This window comes from Pleurodeles waltl, chromosome 12 (genome assembly GCF_031143425.1).
Source record: "Pleurodeles waltl isolate 20211129_DDA chromosome 12, aPleWal1.hap1.20221129, whole genome shotgun sequence".
Taxonomy (NCBI): Eukaryota; Metazoa; Chordata; class Amphibia; order Caudata; family Salamandridae; genus Pleurodeles; species Pleurodeles waltl.
In genome coordinates, this window is record NC_090451.1 from 713,102,887 (window position 1) to 713,120,028 (window position 17,142).

General features: G+C 51.1%; 1 protein-coding gene across 1 annotated transcript in view; it reads right to left on the reverse strand.

Annotated features, from left to right (window-relative positions):
- The window catches only part of LOC138267296 (olfactory receptor 6B2-like), a 128,676-nt gene that overhangs the window by 41,094 nt on the left and 70,440 nt on the right, over window positions 1-17,142 (reverse strand). The window lies entirely within an intron of this gene.

Below are 17,142 nucleotides of genomic sequence, written 5' to 3' on the forward strand. Positions count from 1 at the left end.
GATGATTCAAAGAACGATGCAGGAAGACACAAAAAGCACGGCAGTGCACAACCAACTGAGTCAAAGGACAGTGCAGTAATGCAAAAAAAATACAGTATTACATAAAAGATGAGTTGAAGAACAGTGCAACAATATTCAAATTGCGTAGCATTATACAAACACACAACTAGAAGAACAATTGTAAGATGCACATATCCTTTGATCTGCCTTAGGCTTGCTAAGCGGAATGTTGAGATGGCTGGTGACATTTATGCAGTGATGCACACTCCTGACTATGGCCGTCATTACAACCCTAGCGGTCGGTGTTAAAGCGGGGGTAATACCACCAACAGGTCGGCACTTCTCCTCAGCTCTTCTGCTGTTCTCTAGGCAGAGATGCCTCTTCAATCCTTGAAGTATTCTAATTTTCAGGGGTTTGGGTCCACTACTTATACCCCTTTCTGCCTTTGAAGTAGACAAACTTCAAAGGAAGTCTCTCTTGTTTGTGAGATCCTGCCTTGCCCAGGCCAGGCCCCAGACACACACCAGGGGGTTGGAGACTGCTTTGGGTGAGGGCAGGCACAGCCCATTCAGGTGTAAGTGATCACTCCTCCCTTCCAGTCAAGCCCAGATGGTTCATCAGGATATGCAGGCTACATCCCAGCTCCCTTGGTGTCACTGTCTAGAGGAGAGGTGAAAACAGCCCAACTGTCAAACTGACCCAGACAGGGAATCCACAAACAGGCAGAGCCACAGAATGGTTTAAGTAAGAAAATGCATACTTTCTAAAAGTGCCATTTTCAAATACACAGTCTAAAAAACGACTTCACTAAAAGATGCATTTTTAAATTGTGTGGTCAGAGGCCCTAAACTCCACATTTCTATCTGCTCCCAAAGGGAATCTGCACTTTAATAACATTTAAAGGCAGCCCCATGTTAACCTATGAGATAGTCAAAGGACAGTGCAGTAATGCAAAAAAAATACAGTATTACATAAAAGATGAGTTGAAGAACAGTGCAACAATATTCAAATTGCGTAGCATTATACAAACACAAAACTAGAAGAACAATTGTAAGATGCACATATCCTTTGATCTGCCTTAGGCTTGCTAAGCGGAATGTTGAGATGGCTGGTGACATTTATGCAGTGATGCACACTCCTGACTATGGCCGTCATTACAACCCTAGCGGTCGGTGTTAAAGTGGGGGTAATACCACCAACAGGTCGGCAGTGAAATAAATGGGATCATGACCATGGCGGAAACCGTCAACACGCACTGCCACTTTAACTCTCCGACCGCCACGGCGGTAGCAACAAACACCGCAGCAGTAACTGCCAACAGACCCAACAGACAGGAGGAAGACAATGTACCACCCACCCCATTACAACACGCCCATCCACCAGCTTTTCCGGGGCGGTACCAACGCCATCAAAAGTACGGCGGAAACACGAATTGGAAGGGAAACCACTCATCTCTCGACACTCAACGAAGAACCAGGACGCCATGGAGCCCGAGCTGCACATTCTGCCCATGCTGATGTATCTTCTCATATATCAGGAGCACCAACGGCGGCGACGATGACCACGGTGAGTACAGCACCTAGTAGACAGGGGGGGGAGAAAAAAGAGTGTGACACAGACACGCAACACGCAAAACCCCCACCCCCACCCTCACCCCCAACACCATACACACAAAAACATGCAATAACATTACATACACACCCCGTAACCCTCTGGAAGAATGCAATGACAAAAGGAATTGAGTCAAATTAGTGTAATATTAGAATTCTAGAGAAATACGTTCATAAATAAATAAACAGTATGTACAAGATATACAAAATGAGGGACAATGTCCACACAAAAATAGTCCGTGGCCCACTGGGCATAACACATAGGCCAAGCCCACACTTGACTCCTGCCTCAAAACGGAGAGAACACTGCAGGGGCATTAGGTCGAAAACACACAGGCACCTCAGGGGGACGGGGAAGGTGTGGGCACCTCAGCCTGAAGATGGTACAATGCCACTGCTCCTGGAGGGGGCTCCATGCCCACAGCGATGTCCTGGGGAGTGCAAGGCCACAGTCTCTCAAGTCTCTCCAGTGGGTGATTTACCCACTGCCTGGTCCTGGGGAGTGCAAGGCCACATTCTCTAAAGTGGGTGCTTTGCCTACTGCTTGGTCCGGAGGGTGCAAGGCCACAGTCTCTCAAGACTCTTCAGTGGGTGATTTGCCAACTGCCTGGTCCTGGGGAGTGCAAGTCCACAGTCTCTCAAGTCTCTCAAGTGGGTGGTTTGCCCACTGCTTTGTTCTGGGGAGTGAAAGGCCACAGTCTCTCAAGTGGGTGTTTTGCCCACTGCTTGGTCCTGGGGAGTGCAAAGCCACAGTCTCTTAAGATGGCTTCTTCCACTGGTTCTGGGGCGGACATTGTGCCCAGTGTGCTTCATCCTGGGAGGGACGTGGTGAGTGGATGCCTTTCTCCACTGGTTCTGGAGGGAGCATTATGCCCAGTGTGCTTCGTCCTGCCAAGGATAGGGTGAGTGGATGCCTTTCTCCACTGGTTCTGGAGGGGGCATTGTGCCCAGTGTGCTCTATCCTGCCAAGGATAGGGTGAGTGCATGCCTTTCTCCACTGGTTCTGGAGGGGGCATTGTGCCCAGTGTGCTTCATTCTGCCAAGGATAGGGTGAGTGGATGCATTTCTCCACTGGTTCTGGAGGTGGCTTTGTGCCCAGTGATGCAGCACGTGGGGCGTGCCCTCACCTGGGTGTCAGACCCACGAGATTTGCAGTGGTCAGGATGCATGGAGGCAGGGCTACAGTCCATCCGCCGGCAGCTACGGCTGCACAGTGGTGGTAGTAGTGGTATTGGTGAGGGTGCTGCCAGTGGTGGGGGGAGGCTCCAGCCCTTCCCCTGCAGCCTCGGACGGCTGCCCACTGGGGCTGCTGCTGCTGGCAGTAGTGCCACTTTCAGCGGTGCAGGTGGCGGTGCTGGCCGCGGTGGAGGTGCTGCCAGAGGTGGGGGTAGGCTCCAGCCCTTCTCCTGCAGCCTCAGATGGCTGCCCACTGGGGCTGCTGCTGCTGACAGTTGTGGTGCTTGCGGCGGTGCAGGTGGCAGTGCAGGTGGCAGTGCTGGTGGCGGTGCTTGCGGTGGTGCAGGTGGCGGTGCTGGCCGTGGTGCAGGTGGCAGTTCTGGCGGTTGTGCTGGTAGCCACCAGGCCTTCACCTGCAGGCTCGTACGGCTGAAGTGCCTTGGCTGGTGTTTTGTGCCCCTTCCTGCCCTTGGCAGGTGGTAGTGTCACCTTGGGTCTGGCAGTTGGAGTCTTTTAGGTGGCGCCTCGCTGGGTGGTTGTGGTTCCTTCCCCTTCCTGGATGCTGTCCCCTTCTTCACCTTGCCAGGTGGAATGTTATTTGCCTTGGCAGGGGTTGGTGGCACACTGGCTGGCCTGACGGGTGCCTCCTTTGAGCCTCTGACAGCTGCAGGAACCACAGCGGACATGGACTTGGTGGCTGAGGTGCTGGGCTGGGTTTTGGCCATCCTGGCCTGAGGGGAAGGACAGGGGGGGTAGGGAACAGCTCAATGTTGGCTAGGAAAATCTTCTTAGGGACATTGGGGAGGGAAGAGGGTGAAGGTTTGGGAGTGGAGGAAGAGGGACTGGTTGTAGGAGGTGTCAGTCTGCTGTGTTTGGGTGCAGGTGCATGAGCTGGATGCTGTTGGGAGGTGGATGGCTGTTGGGTGGGTGTGTGCTTGCGTTTGTGTACTTTGGGAGGAGGGGTCACAGACACAGTAGGAGAAGACACAGGGGACGTGTGCATGGATGTGGGGGTGGTGACTGCCAGTGAGGGGGTGTGTAGTGATGGGTGTGCTGGTGATGGAGGTAGTGGATGAGGATGTAATGCATGCAGGTGTGAGTAGAGACACTACTGGGAGGGAGGTGGAGGATGAGGAGGAGGGGGACACAGTGAAGGCAGCTGATGTTGGTGTGTCTGCATAGGGATGGTGCTTGTGTGAGTGCCTGTGAGATGAAGTGGGGTGCTTGTGTTTGCCTGAGCCACTTTTGTGTGTTGATTTTCTGTGAATGCTGGTCTGAAGGTGTGCTTGGGATAGGCTGGGGTTGACTGGGTAGAGGAAGTTGGAGGGGGAGGCTAGAGACAGGCACAATGGCTGCCATCAGTGCAGAGGCCAGAGCCTGAAATGCTCTCTGTTGGGCCGCCACGCCAGAGTGAATGCCCTCCAAGTATGCATTTGTTTGTTGCAAATGCCTCTCAACACCTTGGATGGCATTCCGAATGGTTGACTGCCCAACAGTGAGGGATCTCAGCTGGTCAATAGCCACTGAGGGCAGCAGGGCTGACTGGGGCAGGGCCTGAGGTGCTTGGGGCGAAGGATTGTCCACCCTCCTGGGTGAGCGGGCACGGTAAACACGCTGAGGGGCAGCAGGGAGGGCGGTTCCGTTAGGGGGGTGGCGGCTGTACCTGTTGTTCGGTGGGCACAGAGGTGTCCGCCACCGCTAAGGGAGCTTCCATCGGAGGAGGAGTCGCTGTCTGTAGTGTCCCCTCCTGTCTCCGTCGTGGTGCTCCCCTCGCCCTCCGTCCCACCGGTGCCCTCACCCTCCGAGGATTCGGCCTCCAGGCCCATGTGGGATGCAGCTCCCTCCGTCGCTGGTGCCTGTGCTCCTCCGCCAGATGATGCTAATGCACACAAGGACAGGGTGACAAAACAAAAAGGGGGGGGAGAGAGACAGAGGATACACTTGGTCAATGCCAGCAACAACACTACCGTTGGCATACACAACACACAGGGAGCTGCCCTAGGCACTAGGCCATGCACTACCAGTTACAATGCTAGTCACCAGCCCATGGGGGACATGGCTTAACGCCATCAGTGCACACCTGAAACCCACAGGACCCTGCCCAGTAGTAGATTCCCACCAACACCATTGGGTTTGGAGTGCTCCAGAGTCTGCCCAACAAGGGACCTACCCTCCCATCTTCGCCCTGGCATAGGGGCACCCACAGTCCACATCCCCCGCCCAGGTAAAACCATAACGCGTGAAAACTCATGAATCTGAATTTATACTCTCCCCCTTGTGGCTGCTGTGATGCCCTCAAGTGCCCATCCAACTCCGGATAGGCCACCGCCCGGATTCGGAACATCAGGGGGGGTCAAGGTAGGACGGGCACTCCTTCCTCGTTGGGAGGCCATCCCCAGCTTGGCCTCTGCCGTCTTCCTTGCCCAGCGGCGCAGGTCCTCCCACCGTTTGCGGCAGTGGGTGCTCCGCCCGTCAAAGACTCCCAGGGTCCACACTTCCTTGGCATGGCACACCAAATACCCTGTTTCTGATGGGTGCTGACCTGCAGGAAAACTACAGCAGAAAAGGGATTAGGAATACCGTCCGGACCGTCACACTCATGGCCCACCATATCCCACCCATCCACTAACGCACATACATTGACCTCCATACATGCAGCACTCTGCCCAGGACACCTCAGCCCCCCCACATGTGGCTTACACACACAGCACTCCATACATTCATGGCCCACACACCATGCTCACAGTGTACTCACCTGTTTGTCTGGAGGACCATAGAGTAAGGTGTACTGGAGTAGGACCCCATCCACCAGTCTCTCCAACTCCTCCGCAGTGAAGGCAGGGGCCCTTTCCCCAGACACATGAGCCATTGTCACTTCCAGACACAGGTAACAGCAGCACTTGCACTGTAGGTCCTCTTCTGTTGAAGGTCAGGTAGCAAGTGAGTGAACAGATAGAAAATGACGGTCACGTCCGTGGCGGTGAGTACCGTCCCCGCCGGCGTACTTCGCCTTTGGCTCCTGGAACCCATAGTGCTTAATGAAAACCAATGCGAAGTTGCGTGGCGGTCATTGACCGCCTACCGCAACGGCGCACTACGCCAGCGGAATTACCTAATTTCCACTTGTCCCTCCTTTAAGGTCAGGCAGACGCCATTTCAGGGGGGGTACAAGCGTTGGCACCTAACTGCGTCACAGCAGACATTGGCACATCAACTGACTCTCGGATTCACATACTGGTTCTGTAAATGAATAGATACATCATTATTGCAATTGATGTGTGAATATGACCCTCTGCTCACCGTTTTCCTCCGTAGGCTTCAACTGACGAGGATGAATATGAGATGGAGACATCCTCCAGTGTACGGACCTTGCGACAATGGAGGACAGACACATTATCCTAACATACAGACTTGATCGGGCCACAATCCAAGTACTGTGTGCCCAATTAGAGCCAGACCTGATGTTAGCTATCCGACAACCCACAGGTATCCCCCCTCTAGTGCAGGTCCTGTCAGTGCTCCATTTCCTGGCAAGTGGTTCCTTCCAAACAACAGTGGCCATGGCATCAGGGATCTCTCAGCCAATGTTCTCCAACATGTTGACCAGAGTGTTGTCTGCCCTGCTGAAACACATACACAGCTACATCGTATTCCACCAGGTGGAGGATTTGGCCACAGTGAAAGCTGACTTTTATGCCCTGGGACATATCCCCAACATCATTGGTGCCATTGATGGTACATATGTAGCATTTGTTCCCCCACTGGAGAAATGAATAGGTGTTCAGGAATAGAAAAAGCTATCACTCTATAAATGTGCAGATGGTGTGTTTGGCTGCCCAGTACATCTCCTGTGAATGCAAAGTATCCTGGCTCTGTGCATGACGCATTTATCTTGAGGACTATCAGCATCCCATATGTGATGGCTCAACTCCAGAGGCACCATGTGTGGCTAATAGGTGAGCCCAAGGTCCCCACCCAGTATGTGTTGGTGTCTGGGTATGGGGTTGTCCCTAAGGGTTAGTGTGTGTCTCACAGTTGTCCCTCGATATTTACAGGTGACTGGTTACCCAACCTCTCATGGCTACTGTCCCCAGTGAGGAATCCCAGGACAAGGGCAGAGTAACCTTACAATGAGGCACATGGGCGAACAAGGAGGATTATTGAGAGAACCTTCGGCCTCCTGAAGGCCAGGTTCCAGTGCCTCCATCTGACAGGTGGATCCCTGTACTACTCACCCAAGAAGGTGTGCCAGATCATCATTGCATGTTGCATGTTGCACAACGTGGCCTTGAGACGCCAGGTGCCTTTTCTGCAGGAGGATGAGCCTGGAGATGGTCTTATGGCAGCGGTGGAGCCTGTGGACAGTGAGGAAGAGGAGGCAGAGGAAGAAGATGTGGACAACAGCAGTAATATCATACAGCAGTACTTCCAGTGACACACAGGTAAGACACTGTAACTTCACTTTTCTTTTCAGTTTTCCCTTGGACATTGTACACGGCAGCATGATTTCCCTATGTCTATGGCCACTTACTGTACCCTTTGGCATCTCTATTTTCAGATCTCTGTGCCCCACTCTGGCTCCTGGTATGTTTACTGCTGCCCACTACAGGTCATACCAATGTATAAATTATTGTACGTAAAATTTGCAATGTTTTCAGAATGTTGTACTAATACATATTTCAATCAATTGACAGACTCCAGAATTGTATTTGTTCCAAGGGTGTTTATTTAAGTGCTAATAAGTGGAGGGGGATGTGCAATGGGCTGGGGTGATGGTGGTGGAATGTCCAGGATATAGTCCAGTCTCTTGGTATCACAGGTGCATTGTCCAACGGGGCATAGGAAGGGGAGCAATGGCAGTTCAAGGTGCACAGGGTGACAGAGTGGGACAGAAGGGTGACAATCAGGAGAGTCTTATTTCCTGGCGGGGGTTTTGGCAATGTTTTCTGGCTTCTGCCTGGATTGCAGGGACCGTTTGCGGGGTGGTTCTCCTTCTGCAGGGGATGGGGTGCTGGTGGCCTCTTGTTCCAGTGCCGGGCCTCCTGTCCACTAGCGCCAGCAGAGGGCTGTTCATCGGGGTGGCTAGTGTCAGTGGCCCGTTGTTGAGCCACTGCCTCCCTCATGGTGTTGGCCATGTCAGCCAGTACCCCTGCAAGGTGACCAGGATGGTGTGGATGTCTTTGAGGTCCTCCCTGATCCCCAGGTACTGTCCCTCCTGCAGCCGCTGGGTCTCCTGCAACTTGGCCAGTATCGGGCCCGAGGTCTCCTGGGAATGTTGGTATGCTCCCAGGATCCCTGCAAGTGCCTCGTGGAGAGTGGGTTTCCTGGGCCTGTCCTCCCCCTGTCGCACAGCAGTCCTCCCAGCTTCCCTGTTGTCCTGTGCCTCTGTCCCCTGAACTGTGTGCCCAGTGCCACTGACCCCAGGACCCTGATTTTCTTGGGTTTGTGGAGTTGCCTGGGGTCCCTGTAGTGGTGGACACACTGCTGATTGACTTGTCCTGGGGACAGAGGTATGGGCTTGCTGGGTGGGTGCTGTGGTGGTGTTTCCTGAGGGGGGAGGCACTGTGGTGGAATGGGACTTTGGCAGGGTAACCGACTGTCCGGAGGTCCCTGATGGGCCAGGTTGGTCATCGTGATCCAGGCGTGCAGAGCTGCTGTCATCACTGTGGGCCTCTTCTGTGGGGGGACTGGATGTTGGTGGCACCTCCTCTCTGGTGACGTTGAGTGGGGGGTCCTGTGGGGATGAAAATGCAGTGTTATTGTATCTGCGTGTGCCATCTTGTGCATGGGTGTGTTTCCCTGTATGGTTGTGATTGCCCTGTCAGCTTTGCCTTGTGTGTGTGGTGATTTTTTGGGGCTAGGTGATTCTCTGTAATGTGCATGCTTTAGTGATTGGTGTCCATGCAGCTCTGTGATGGTTGTCCATGCACAGGTGTTGCATGCAGGGCTTGGTATTGGGATAGGTGGGTTGTGATAGTGGGGTATTTGTGAGGTGATGGAGTAATGGGGGTGAGGGTAGGGGTAGGGATTTGTGATGGCATGCAGGTAAGGTGGGGGATATAGTAGTAAAGATATGAGTTACCAGAGTCTAGTCCTCCTGCTACTCCTGCGAGGCCCTCAGGATGCATTATTGCCAAGACTTGCTCCTCCAATATTGTTATTTGTGGGGGAGGAGTTGGGGGTCCTCTGCCAGTCCTCTGTACGGCTACCTGGTGTCTTGCAACAACGGAACGCACCTTTCCCCATAGGTCATTCCACCTCTTCCTGATGTCATCCCTTGTTCTTGGGTGTTGTCCCATGGCGTTGACCCTGTCCACTAATCTCCGCCATAGCTCCATCTTCCTTGCAATGGACATCTACTGCACCTGTGATACGAATAGCTGTGGCTCTACCTGGATGATTTCCTCCACCATGACCCTTAGCACCTCCTCTGAAAACCTGTGGTGTCTTTGGGGTGCCATGGATGCTGTGTGAGTGGTATGTGTGAGGATGTGTGGAGTGATGTGTTGTGGTGTGTGCTGTGAGGTGTGTGGATGGTGTATGGGTGATGGTGTTCAGTGGCTCAGATTGAGTGGGTGCTCCTGGCTTGTCTCTCTCTCTCTCTGTTCACAGTCTTTTTTTTCATTCAAAGTGTTGTGGGTAATGTGGGTGTGTGTTTTATAGTGGTCTGAGTGTGTGGGTGTGGTGTGGGTATGTGAGTCAGGCGTGTGTAGTTTGAATTGTCCAATGTGGTGTAGTTTTGTAAGTGTGTGTGCATTTTGAGCGCAGCGCTGTGTACCGCCAATGGTTTACCGTGGTTGAAAGACCGCTGCGGTGATTCGTGGGTCCTGATACTGTGGGCGCATTCCTGTTGGCGTAACAGTGTGGGTTTTGGTACCGCCAATTTATCACTGACCTTTGGTCTGGCGTACTTGTGTGGGTGTCTTTAGTGGCGGATTTCTCAGTGTGGGTCATAATACCCGTAGCGGTATACCGCCGCGGTCACAGTATGCTGGCAGCCGTCAGCACGGCGGTAGGTAGCATTTAACGCCAAGGTTGTAATGAGGGCCTATATCTGCAAATGCCTCTCCTCTCTTGATCTTTCTGCAGTGATTGATCACCTAGCTAATGTTCACTGCCCTCTCTTTACAGATGGTCTTCTGTGACCTTTCCAATGTGTACTGCTGCCTGACGAACATCTGCTAGCTTGTAGAAATTAATATGCTGAGATGTGACTTGCAGCAGACCTCAAGGCTCATGTTGTAGCTGATCTTCTCTAACCAACACTTGTAGCCTTTTTGTAAAGTCCTGAATGCCATAAACATCAACATTTACAATGTGGAGGGCATACACGACATTGATCGCCTCTCCATCATTAAAGTCTGAATTTCAATGACCCACTGGGAGCTGGACCCCCTAAACCACACTTCATCATTAGTGCCAACAGACTAAGTATCAAAGTGTCTCATAACAAAGAGGCTTGGGCTCAAATTTATACTTTCTTTGCGCCGAATTTGCGTAATTTGTTTTTAACGCAAATTTGGGGCAAACCTAACTCCACATTCATACTTTGGCGCTAGACCTGTCTAGCTCTAAAGGTTTGGAGTTAAAGTCATTTTTTGCTAGCGGGAAACTATCTTGCATCAACGAGATGCAAGGTAGGCATTCCTGGGCAAAAAACTACTATATGGCCTTAACACCATATTTATCCCCTGTGCTAAAATCAAGCAGAGGGAAAGGGGACCTTGGCCTGCTTAGCGCCATTATTTAACACCTGGGTCAGGTCCGGCGTTAAGGGACCCGTTGGCCTATTTCCATGGTCAGAGACCATGGAGTGGGTCTGCAGGTGCCCTTACCTGTCCCCACGGACACACCCCCCGACACCAGAGGGACGCCAGTGGATGGGGGGGCCCCAATCGCAGGCCAGATTGGTAAGTTCAGGTAAGTTATTTCAATATTATTTTTAAGTGCCATGGGGGGCCTAACTTGGGCCCCCCTACATGGCATTGGGCCCATTAGTCCCCTGGGCATGGCTATTGGGGTGTTGGGCATGACTCCTGTCTTTACGAAGGCAGCAGTCATGTCCATGGGGGTTGTCCATCAAAGGATGACGCTAGTCTGGTTAGAGGCATTTTTATGCCTCTGCCCATACTAGCGTTATCTTTAGACACACATCCTCCTGCTCCCCCTAAAAGGCTAGTGTCCTTTTTCAAGACGCTATCAGGGCCTTACCTCCAGCTACCATCATACCATAAATATGATGCCCAGCCGGCGTCTTGGGATGGCGCTAGTAAGCAGTATACTTTTTCATGCAAATCTGTATTAGTGCAGTTTTGCATGAAAAAGTATAAAGTAGGGTCCCCGCCTATAAACAGCATCTTTCAGATTTCATCAGCATTCATGACTTCAAATACCACATCATAAACATGACTCAGACATCATAGCTCCTGATCTCACTTTGTAGAATAATTTCATACTCTCTGAATTCATCTACCAGAATGATGGCCACCGCGGAAGTGCGGCCCCATTGGTGGCCGCGCGGCGGTTACAACTCCGCCCGCCAAAGTTGTAATAAGGGCCTAAAAAAAATATATATATGTATATATATATATATATATATATATATATATATATATATATATATATATATACACACACACACACTAGAATGCAGATATAGGCAAAATAAAAGGTTAGAAAACAGAGCAATGGGCCTAGAGGGCGCACAAACATATACTAAGAAAGTGGAATGCAAAAGTCGGTCTCTCACCTAGACGAGTAGAGTATGTAGAGGGGAGTTGGGAGTATTAGAAAAGTACAAAGGTAAGTGCCACAACACCCCCAGGAAAGCAGGAATAAAGTACTGTAGTTTCCCAAAGCCACCCACTAAGAAGAAAAGAAGAATTTTGTGAAGACCAGAAGAGAGTGCAAGACACCAACAGTGGATTCCTTGACCAAAAGACCTGTAAAAGAATGGGACCAAGTCAAAGAAGCACAGAAGAGTCCAGGAAGGGCAGGAGGTGCAAGAAGAGAGTCAATGGTGAGGATGAAGAGCCACTGCTGCACCCTGGAAGACGGAGTCAGGTTTCTGGAGGGTGCAAGTAATGTCCCACACTGGATGGAGGATTGCAGTCGGGTGTGCGTCATCGGAGTCCGCCAACAGGCATTGGCACAAGCAAGGCTCGCGGTTAGTGGAAAATGGCACAGCCCAGGCCCAGGTGGATTTACCCAGGAGGGGAGCCAGAGGGGGCCCTCAGCAACTCAGAGAGCCCACAGAAGACCAGGTGGATTCCCCCAGGAGACCCACAGCACAAGGACAAAGAAGTTGCAGAAGAGGCCCACATAGAATTACGACAATGGCCCCCACACCGCTGGAGAGCCACTCAGGAAGCTGTGCATCACAGGGTAGAGTGCTGGGGGCCGGAACTACAAAATGCACAAAGGACTTGAAGGAAGGACGCCAACAAGCCTTGGCAGCTGCATAAAAACGTACTGCACAGGGGTACTGTTTTCCGTGGAGGGGCAAGCTCTTACCTCCACCAAAGTTGGACAGTTGGAAGAGAGGACCATCGGGACGACTTCAGTCCTCCACCCGTGATGCAGGATCCATGCAGATCAGCAGGAGAGAGGATCCACACCACCAGTCGTCATTGCAGATGGTGCCTGCAGAAGCAGAGGAGGAACACCTTCACCCCAAGAAAGATTCTTTCTTCCAATGCAGGCTGAAGACGGGCTGTCCTCAGAGGATGCACGACCAGGAAACTGTTGCAGTTGATGGCAGGAGCCGAGGATACAATGTTGCAGGAGGCGTCTTGCTTCTTTTTTGCAGCTTGTAGCTTCCTGGAGGGTCAAGATGCAGTTTCTTCAGTGAGAGGTTGAAGTAAAGAATGCAGAGGAGTGCTGCTGGAGTCTTGCAATCCGAATCTGAGAACCCACCCAAGAGAGAGACCCTAAATAGCCCTGAAAGGGGAATTGGTCACCTAGACAAGTAAGCACCTATCAATGGAGGGCTCTGACGTCACCTGCTGGCACTGGCCACTCAGATGCTCCCAGAGTTCCCTGCCAACCATGGAAACAAGATGGCAAAACCAGTGACCCTCTGGAGGAGCTCATGAGCACCACCCCTAGGGTGGTGATGGACAGGAGAGTGGCCACTCCCCTTTTGTAGGAGGCTGGCTTAGTTTGTAGTGGGTACCTAAGGTACATACACCTTATACCAGGTCCAGTTATCCCTTATTAGTAAAATGTAGGCAGTATCTAGCAGCTTAGGATGTCTAGGGGTAGCTGTAGCAGAGTAGCCAAGGTTGAACTAGGGGACATGCAAATCTCTTGCAATGCCACTATAGTCACGCAGTACATATACGCAATAAAATACAATGATCAATGTTACTAAAAATAAAGGTACTTCATTTTAGTAACACAAGGCCAAAAATATCTTAGAGGCAATACTCCTTCTGGAGGTAAGTATTATACACAATATATACACTAGTAACCAAAATAATAGAATAGTGCAAACAGTAGAAAATTTAATAGTTTGTAATGGGTCTAGGGGCAACACAAACCATATACTAAAATAGTGGAAAGCGAAAGTCGGATTCCCCCCTAGGTAATTGTAGTGTGTAGAGGGGCGCTGGGAGTGTAAGAAAACTCCAAAGGTAAGTAAAGTATCCCACCCCAGAGCCCAGGAAAACAGGAGTAAAGTACACCAAGTTTCCTCAGAACACAATAGAAGTCGTGGTGAAGGACTATGCAAGAACCAAGCAAGACTGCTTGAAACCAACGATGGATTCCTGGACCTGAAGACATGTGGAGAGAGGAGACCAAGTACAGAGTCCAGGAAGAACAGGAGCCCCTGCCCACCTGGAAGAAGGAGCAAAAGTGGATTCTCCAGTTGGAAGAAAAGTACAGAAATGCACCAAAGAAGATAGCTGCAGGTTCCTGCTTGGTGCAAGAGATGTCCCACGTCGAGTCGTTGGATGCAGGCTGTTTGCGTCATTGGATTTCGCAAACAATCTTGACGCGTTTTACATCAAAGAGGAGCTGCCCGGGCCCAGGAGGGACCGGTGGTATCAACTCAGACTGAGGAGAGAGAGGGTGCCCTCAGCACTTCGGAGAGCCCTCAGAAGACCAGGCAGCACCCAAGGGAGTCCCAGGACATGGGGACAAAGGAGTTGCAAAGTACAGTCATCGCAGCACTACACAAAGGAATCCCATGCCGCCGGAGAACAACTCAGGGAGCTGAGCGTCGCAGGATAGAGTGCTGAGGACCTGGGCTATGCTCTGCATGAAGAACTTTTGGCAGAAGTGCACAGATACCCAAGGAGCTGCAGAGGACGCAATGCACAGGGGTACTGTCTGGCACAGAGAGGCAAGCCCTTATATCCACCAAATTTGGACAGCTGGACCTTTGGTCAGTCAGGATCACTTTGGTCCACCACCTGTGTTCCAGGAATCACGCTCGTCGACGGAAGAGGAGTCCCAGAATACCGGTCGTCATTGCAGAGAGGTGCCTGCTGAAGCAGAGAAGTAGAGAAGTGACTCTGTCACTCCACAGGAGATTCCTTCTGTTCTTCTGGTGCAGGGTGAAGAGAGGCAGTCCTCGGAGCGTGCACAACCTAGAAACTGTTACAGTTGCTGGCTGGAGATGAAGTTGCAGGTCACAGTAGCCTTTCTGGACACTTTGTTCAGAAACAGCGGTTCCTGGAGCAGTCTGCGGTTGATCCGACGGTGAGAAGCTGAAGTAGAGGATGATGAGGAGTCCTGGTGGAGTCTTACAAACTGAATCTGAGAAAACACCCAGAGGAGAGACCCTGTATAGCCCTGAGAGGGGGATTGGCTACCTACCCAGGTATGCACCTATTAGGAGGGATCTCTGACGTCACCTCCTGGCACTGGCCACTCAGAGGGTCCCCATACCTTGGAATCCAAGATTGCTAACACCAGGGACACCATGGAGGTTGTCTGGGCACCACCCCTGGGGTGGTGATGGACAGGGGAGTGGTCACTCCCCTTTCCTTTGTCCAGTTTTGTGCCAGAGCAGGGACTGGGGGTCCCTGAACCGGTGTAGACTGGATTATAAAAGGAGCGCACCATCTCTGCCCTTCAAAGCATTTCCAGAAGCTCTCCCAAGCCTGTAATACCTATGTCCAGTACACACGTAAAATGGTGTCCCGTACTCACGAAGGAAAATGGGCCTGGAGCTCGTGGAGGCACCTCTGCTAGTGCAGAAGTGCCCTCACACACAGGTACTCTACACCCTGCCCACTGGGCTGGAAGGCCTGCCGTAGGGGTGACTTAAAAGTGACCTGGTGCAGTGTAAAATGGCAGTGAAAGGGTGCTTGCATCTTTTCTCGCAGGCTACAATGGCAGTCTGCATACTTAGCATGGCCTCCCTATGGGTGGCAAAATATATGCTGCAACCCATAGGGATCCCCTGGAACCCCAATGCCCTGGGTACCCAGGTTTCATATACTATGGACTTAAATGGGGCACCAGTATGCCAAATGTGGAGTGAAATACAGAGTTTGGAGAGAGAGCATAATCACTGGGGTCCTGGTTAGCAGGATCCCAGTGAATACAGTCAAGCACACTGACAAAACAGTTAACCACACTGATGAACAGGCAGAAAGTGGAAGTAACCATGCCAAGAAAGAGGGTATTTTCCTACAGACTGGTTTCAGGGTATCACCATTATTCAGCCAGGCTAGCTTGAATCCAGTGGCGTAGCGAGTCTGGGCATAACCTAGCCACTTAGGGTGCAGAAGTCAACTTCACAAAACAAAATAAAATTATGGACAGTGTTGAAACTTTTTTAATTCTCACCCCAGTCACACATCTGGGTTTAATCCATTGTTATTTTGCTCACCACATCACCCCAGTTTGGACCCAGCCATATGTAAATCAGTCTTGACCCTGTTCCCCGTAGGAACAGTCCAGCCCGAACTGCCAGGCCAGGTCCTCCCTGGACAGGAAACAAGCATCCTGGGACCGGTTTCAGGATGTCACCATTCAACAGCCAGGCTAGCTTGAATCTAGTGGCGCAGCGACCAAGTGACCTACATCTGGGCATACCTTAGCCACTTAGGGCTCAAAAGGCAACATCACAAAACAAAATAAAAGGATGGACGGAGTGTTGAAACTTTTCAAACACTCACCTCTAGCCACAGATCTGGGTTTAATCCATCATTGTTTTGCTGACAACGTCACCCCATTTTACACAGCTTCTGGAAAGAGACAATTTAAATATTTGTTAAAAATTAATGGAGGAAAAATGTCCCCAAATTCCCACATATGCATTTGAATACATTCCTTTTGGTAATTGTCACTCATACACCAATACAAAGCGAAGGTCCTGCATATTAGTTTGTTGGGCTACTAACCTGCTGGGTCCCTTGGAAGGCACTCTTTGAGATACTTTAAAGCAAGAAACATTTACAATATTTAAGGAAAGCTCTATTTTTAAAAACAATCATAAGTATATTAGAAAAACTAGATTGCAAAATGGAATACTTGCAGTCTTGGACAAATTCTGCATTTAAAAACAAATGCAATTCCAAGGTTCAATTATATAGATGCCAGTAATCAGTGTAAGAGTTTAAAGCTGTATTACCCTTTTTAAATAACGTATTTTCATTCACAAAAGTATCTCTCTTTCACTCTCGACCACGGAGAGAGGCAGGTTACTCAAGCAAGGGTTACTGTGAGAAAGGTTAGTGTGAGAAAGTCATCCTATTTGCCCTTATCTCTTCTTTTTGACTGCTTGTAGCCGGGTGGTTCCCAGCCCGGCTACTCAGGGCTGCGACAACTGAAGAAAAGGGTGCCCCGGGGGCACCACAAACGGCAACCCGGAAGAGGAAGCCGGCGGGAACCCGGAAGTCCGGGTTGCCACAACAATAAAGGATGGACAACCGACGCGCCCCGTGTCGGGAGGAAAGACTAGGAAGCCGGACGAGGATGCCAAAGACGAGGAGTTCCATCCGAAGACGGGAAAACAAAGCAACGCGAGCCAGGAACATCTGACGACATGGGGCACAGAAGCCCCGAGAGGCCCACTGACCGCCACGTCCCTGGAGGGGCGTGGCTAAGGCAGGTACGTTCCTGCCTCCAAATCGGCTATCCGGACACTTCTTAGGAGAGAGGAGGGAGTGGGAGGAGGGAAGGGTTAAGCGAGGACGACTTCACAGCTGGGTAGGGGAATAACAATAAAAGAGCCTGTCTAGCGTATAAATGCCTGACTATTTTTTTTTCTTTTCTTCTGTTCCCCCCCCTCTTTGATCCCTCCAAAATAAATTAATTAGTGACATCAATGAAGAGAACTTACCCTTCTAACGCACTGCATGTCACCCTGAGGTGGACTGTGATAACAACAGTCCCCTC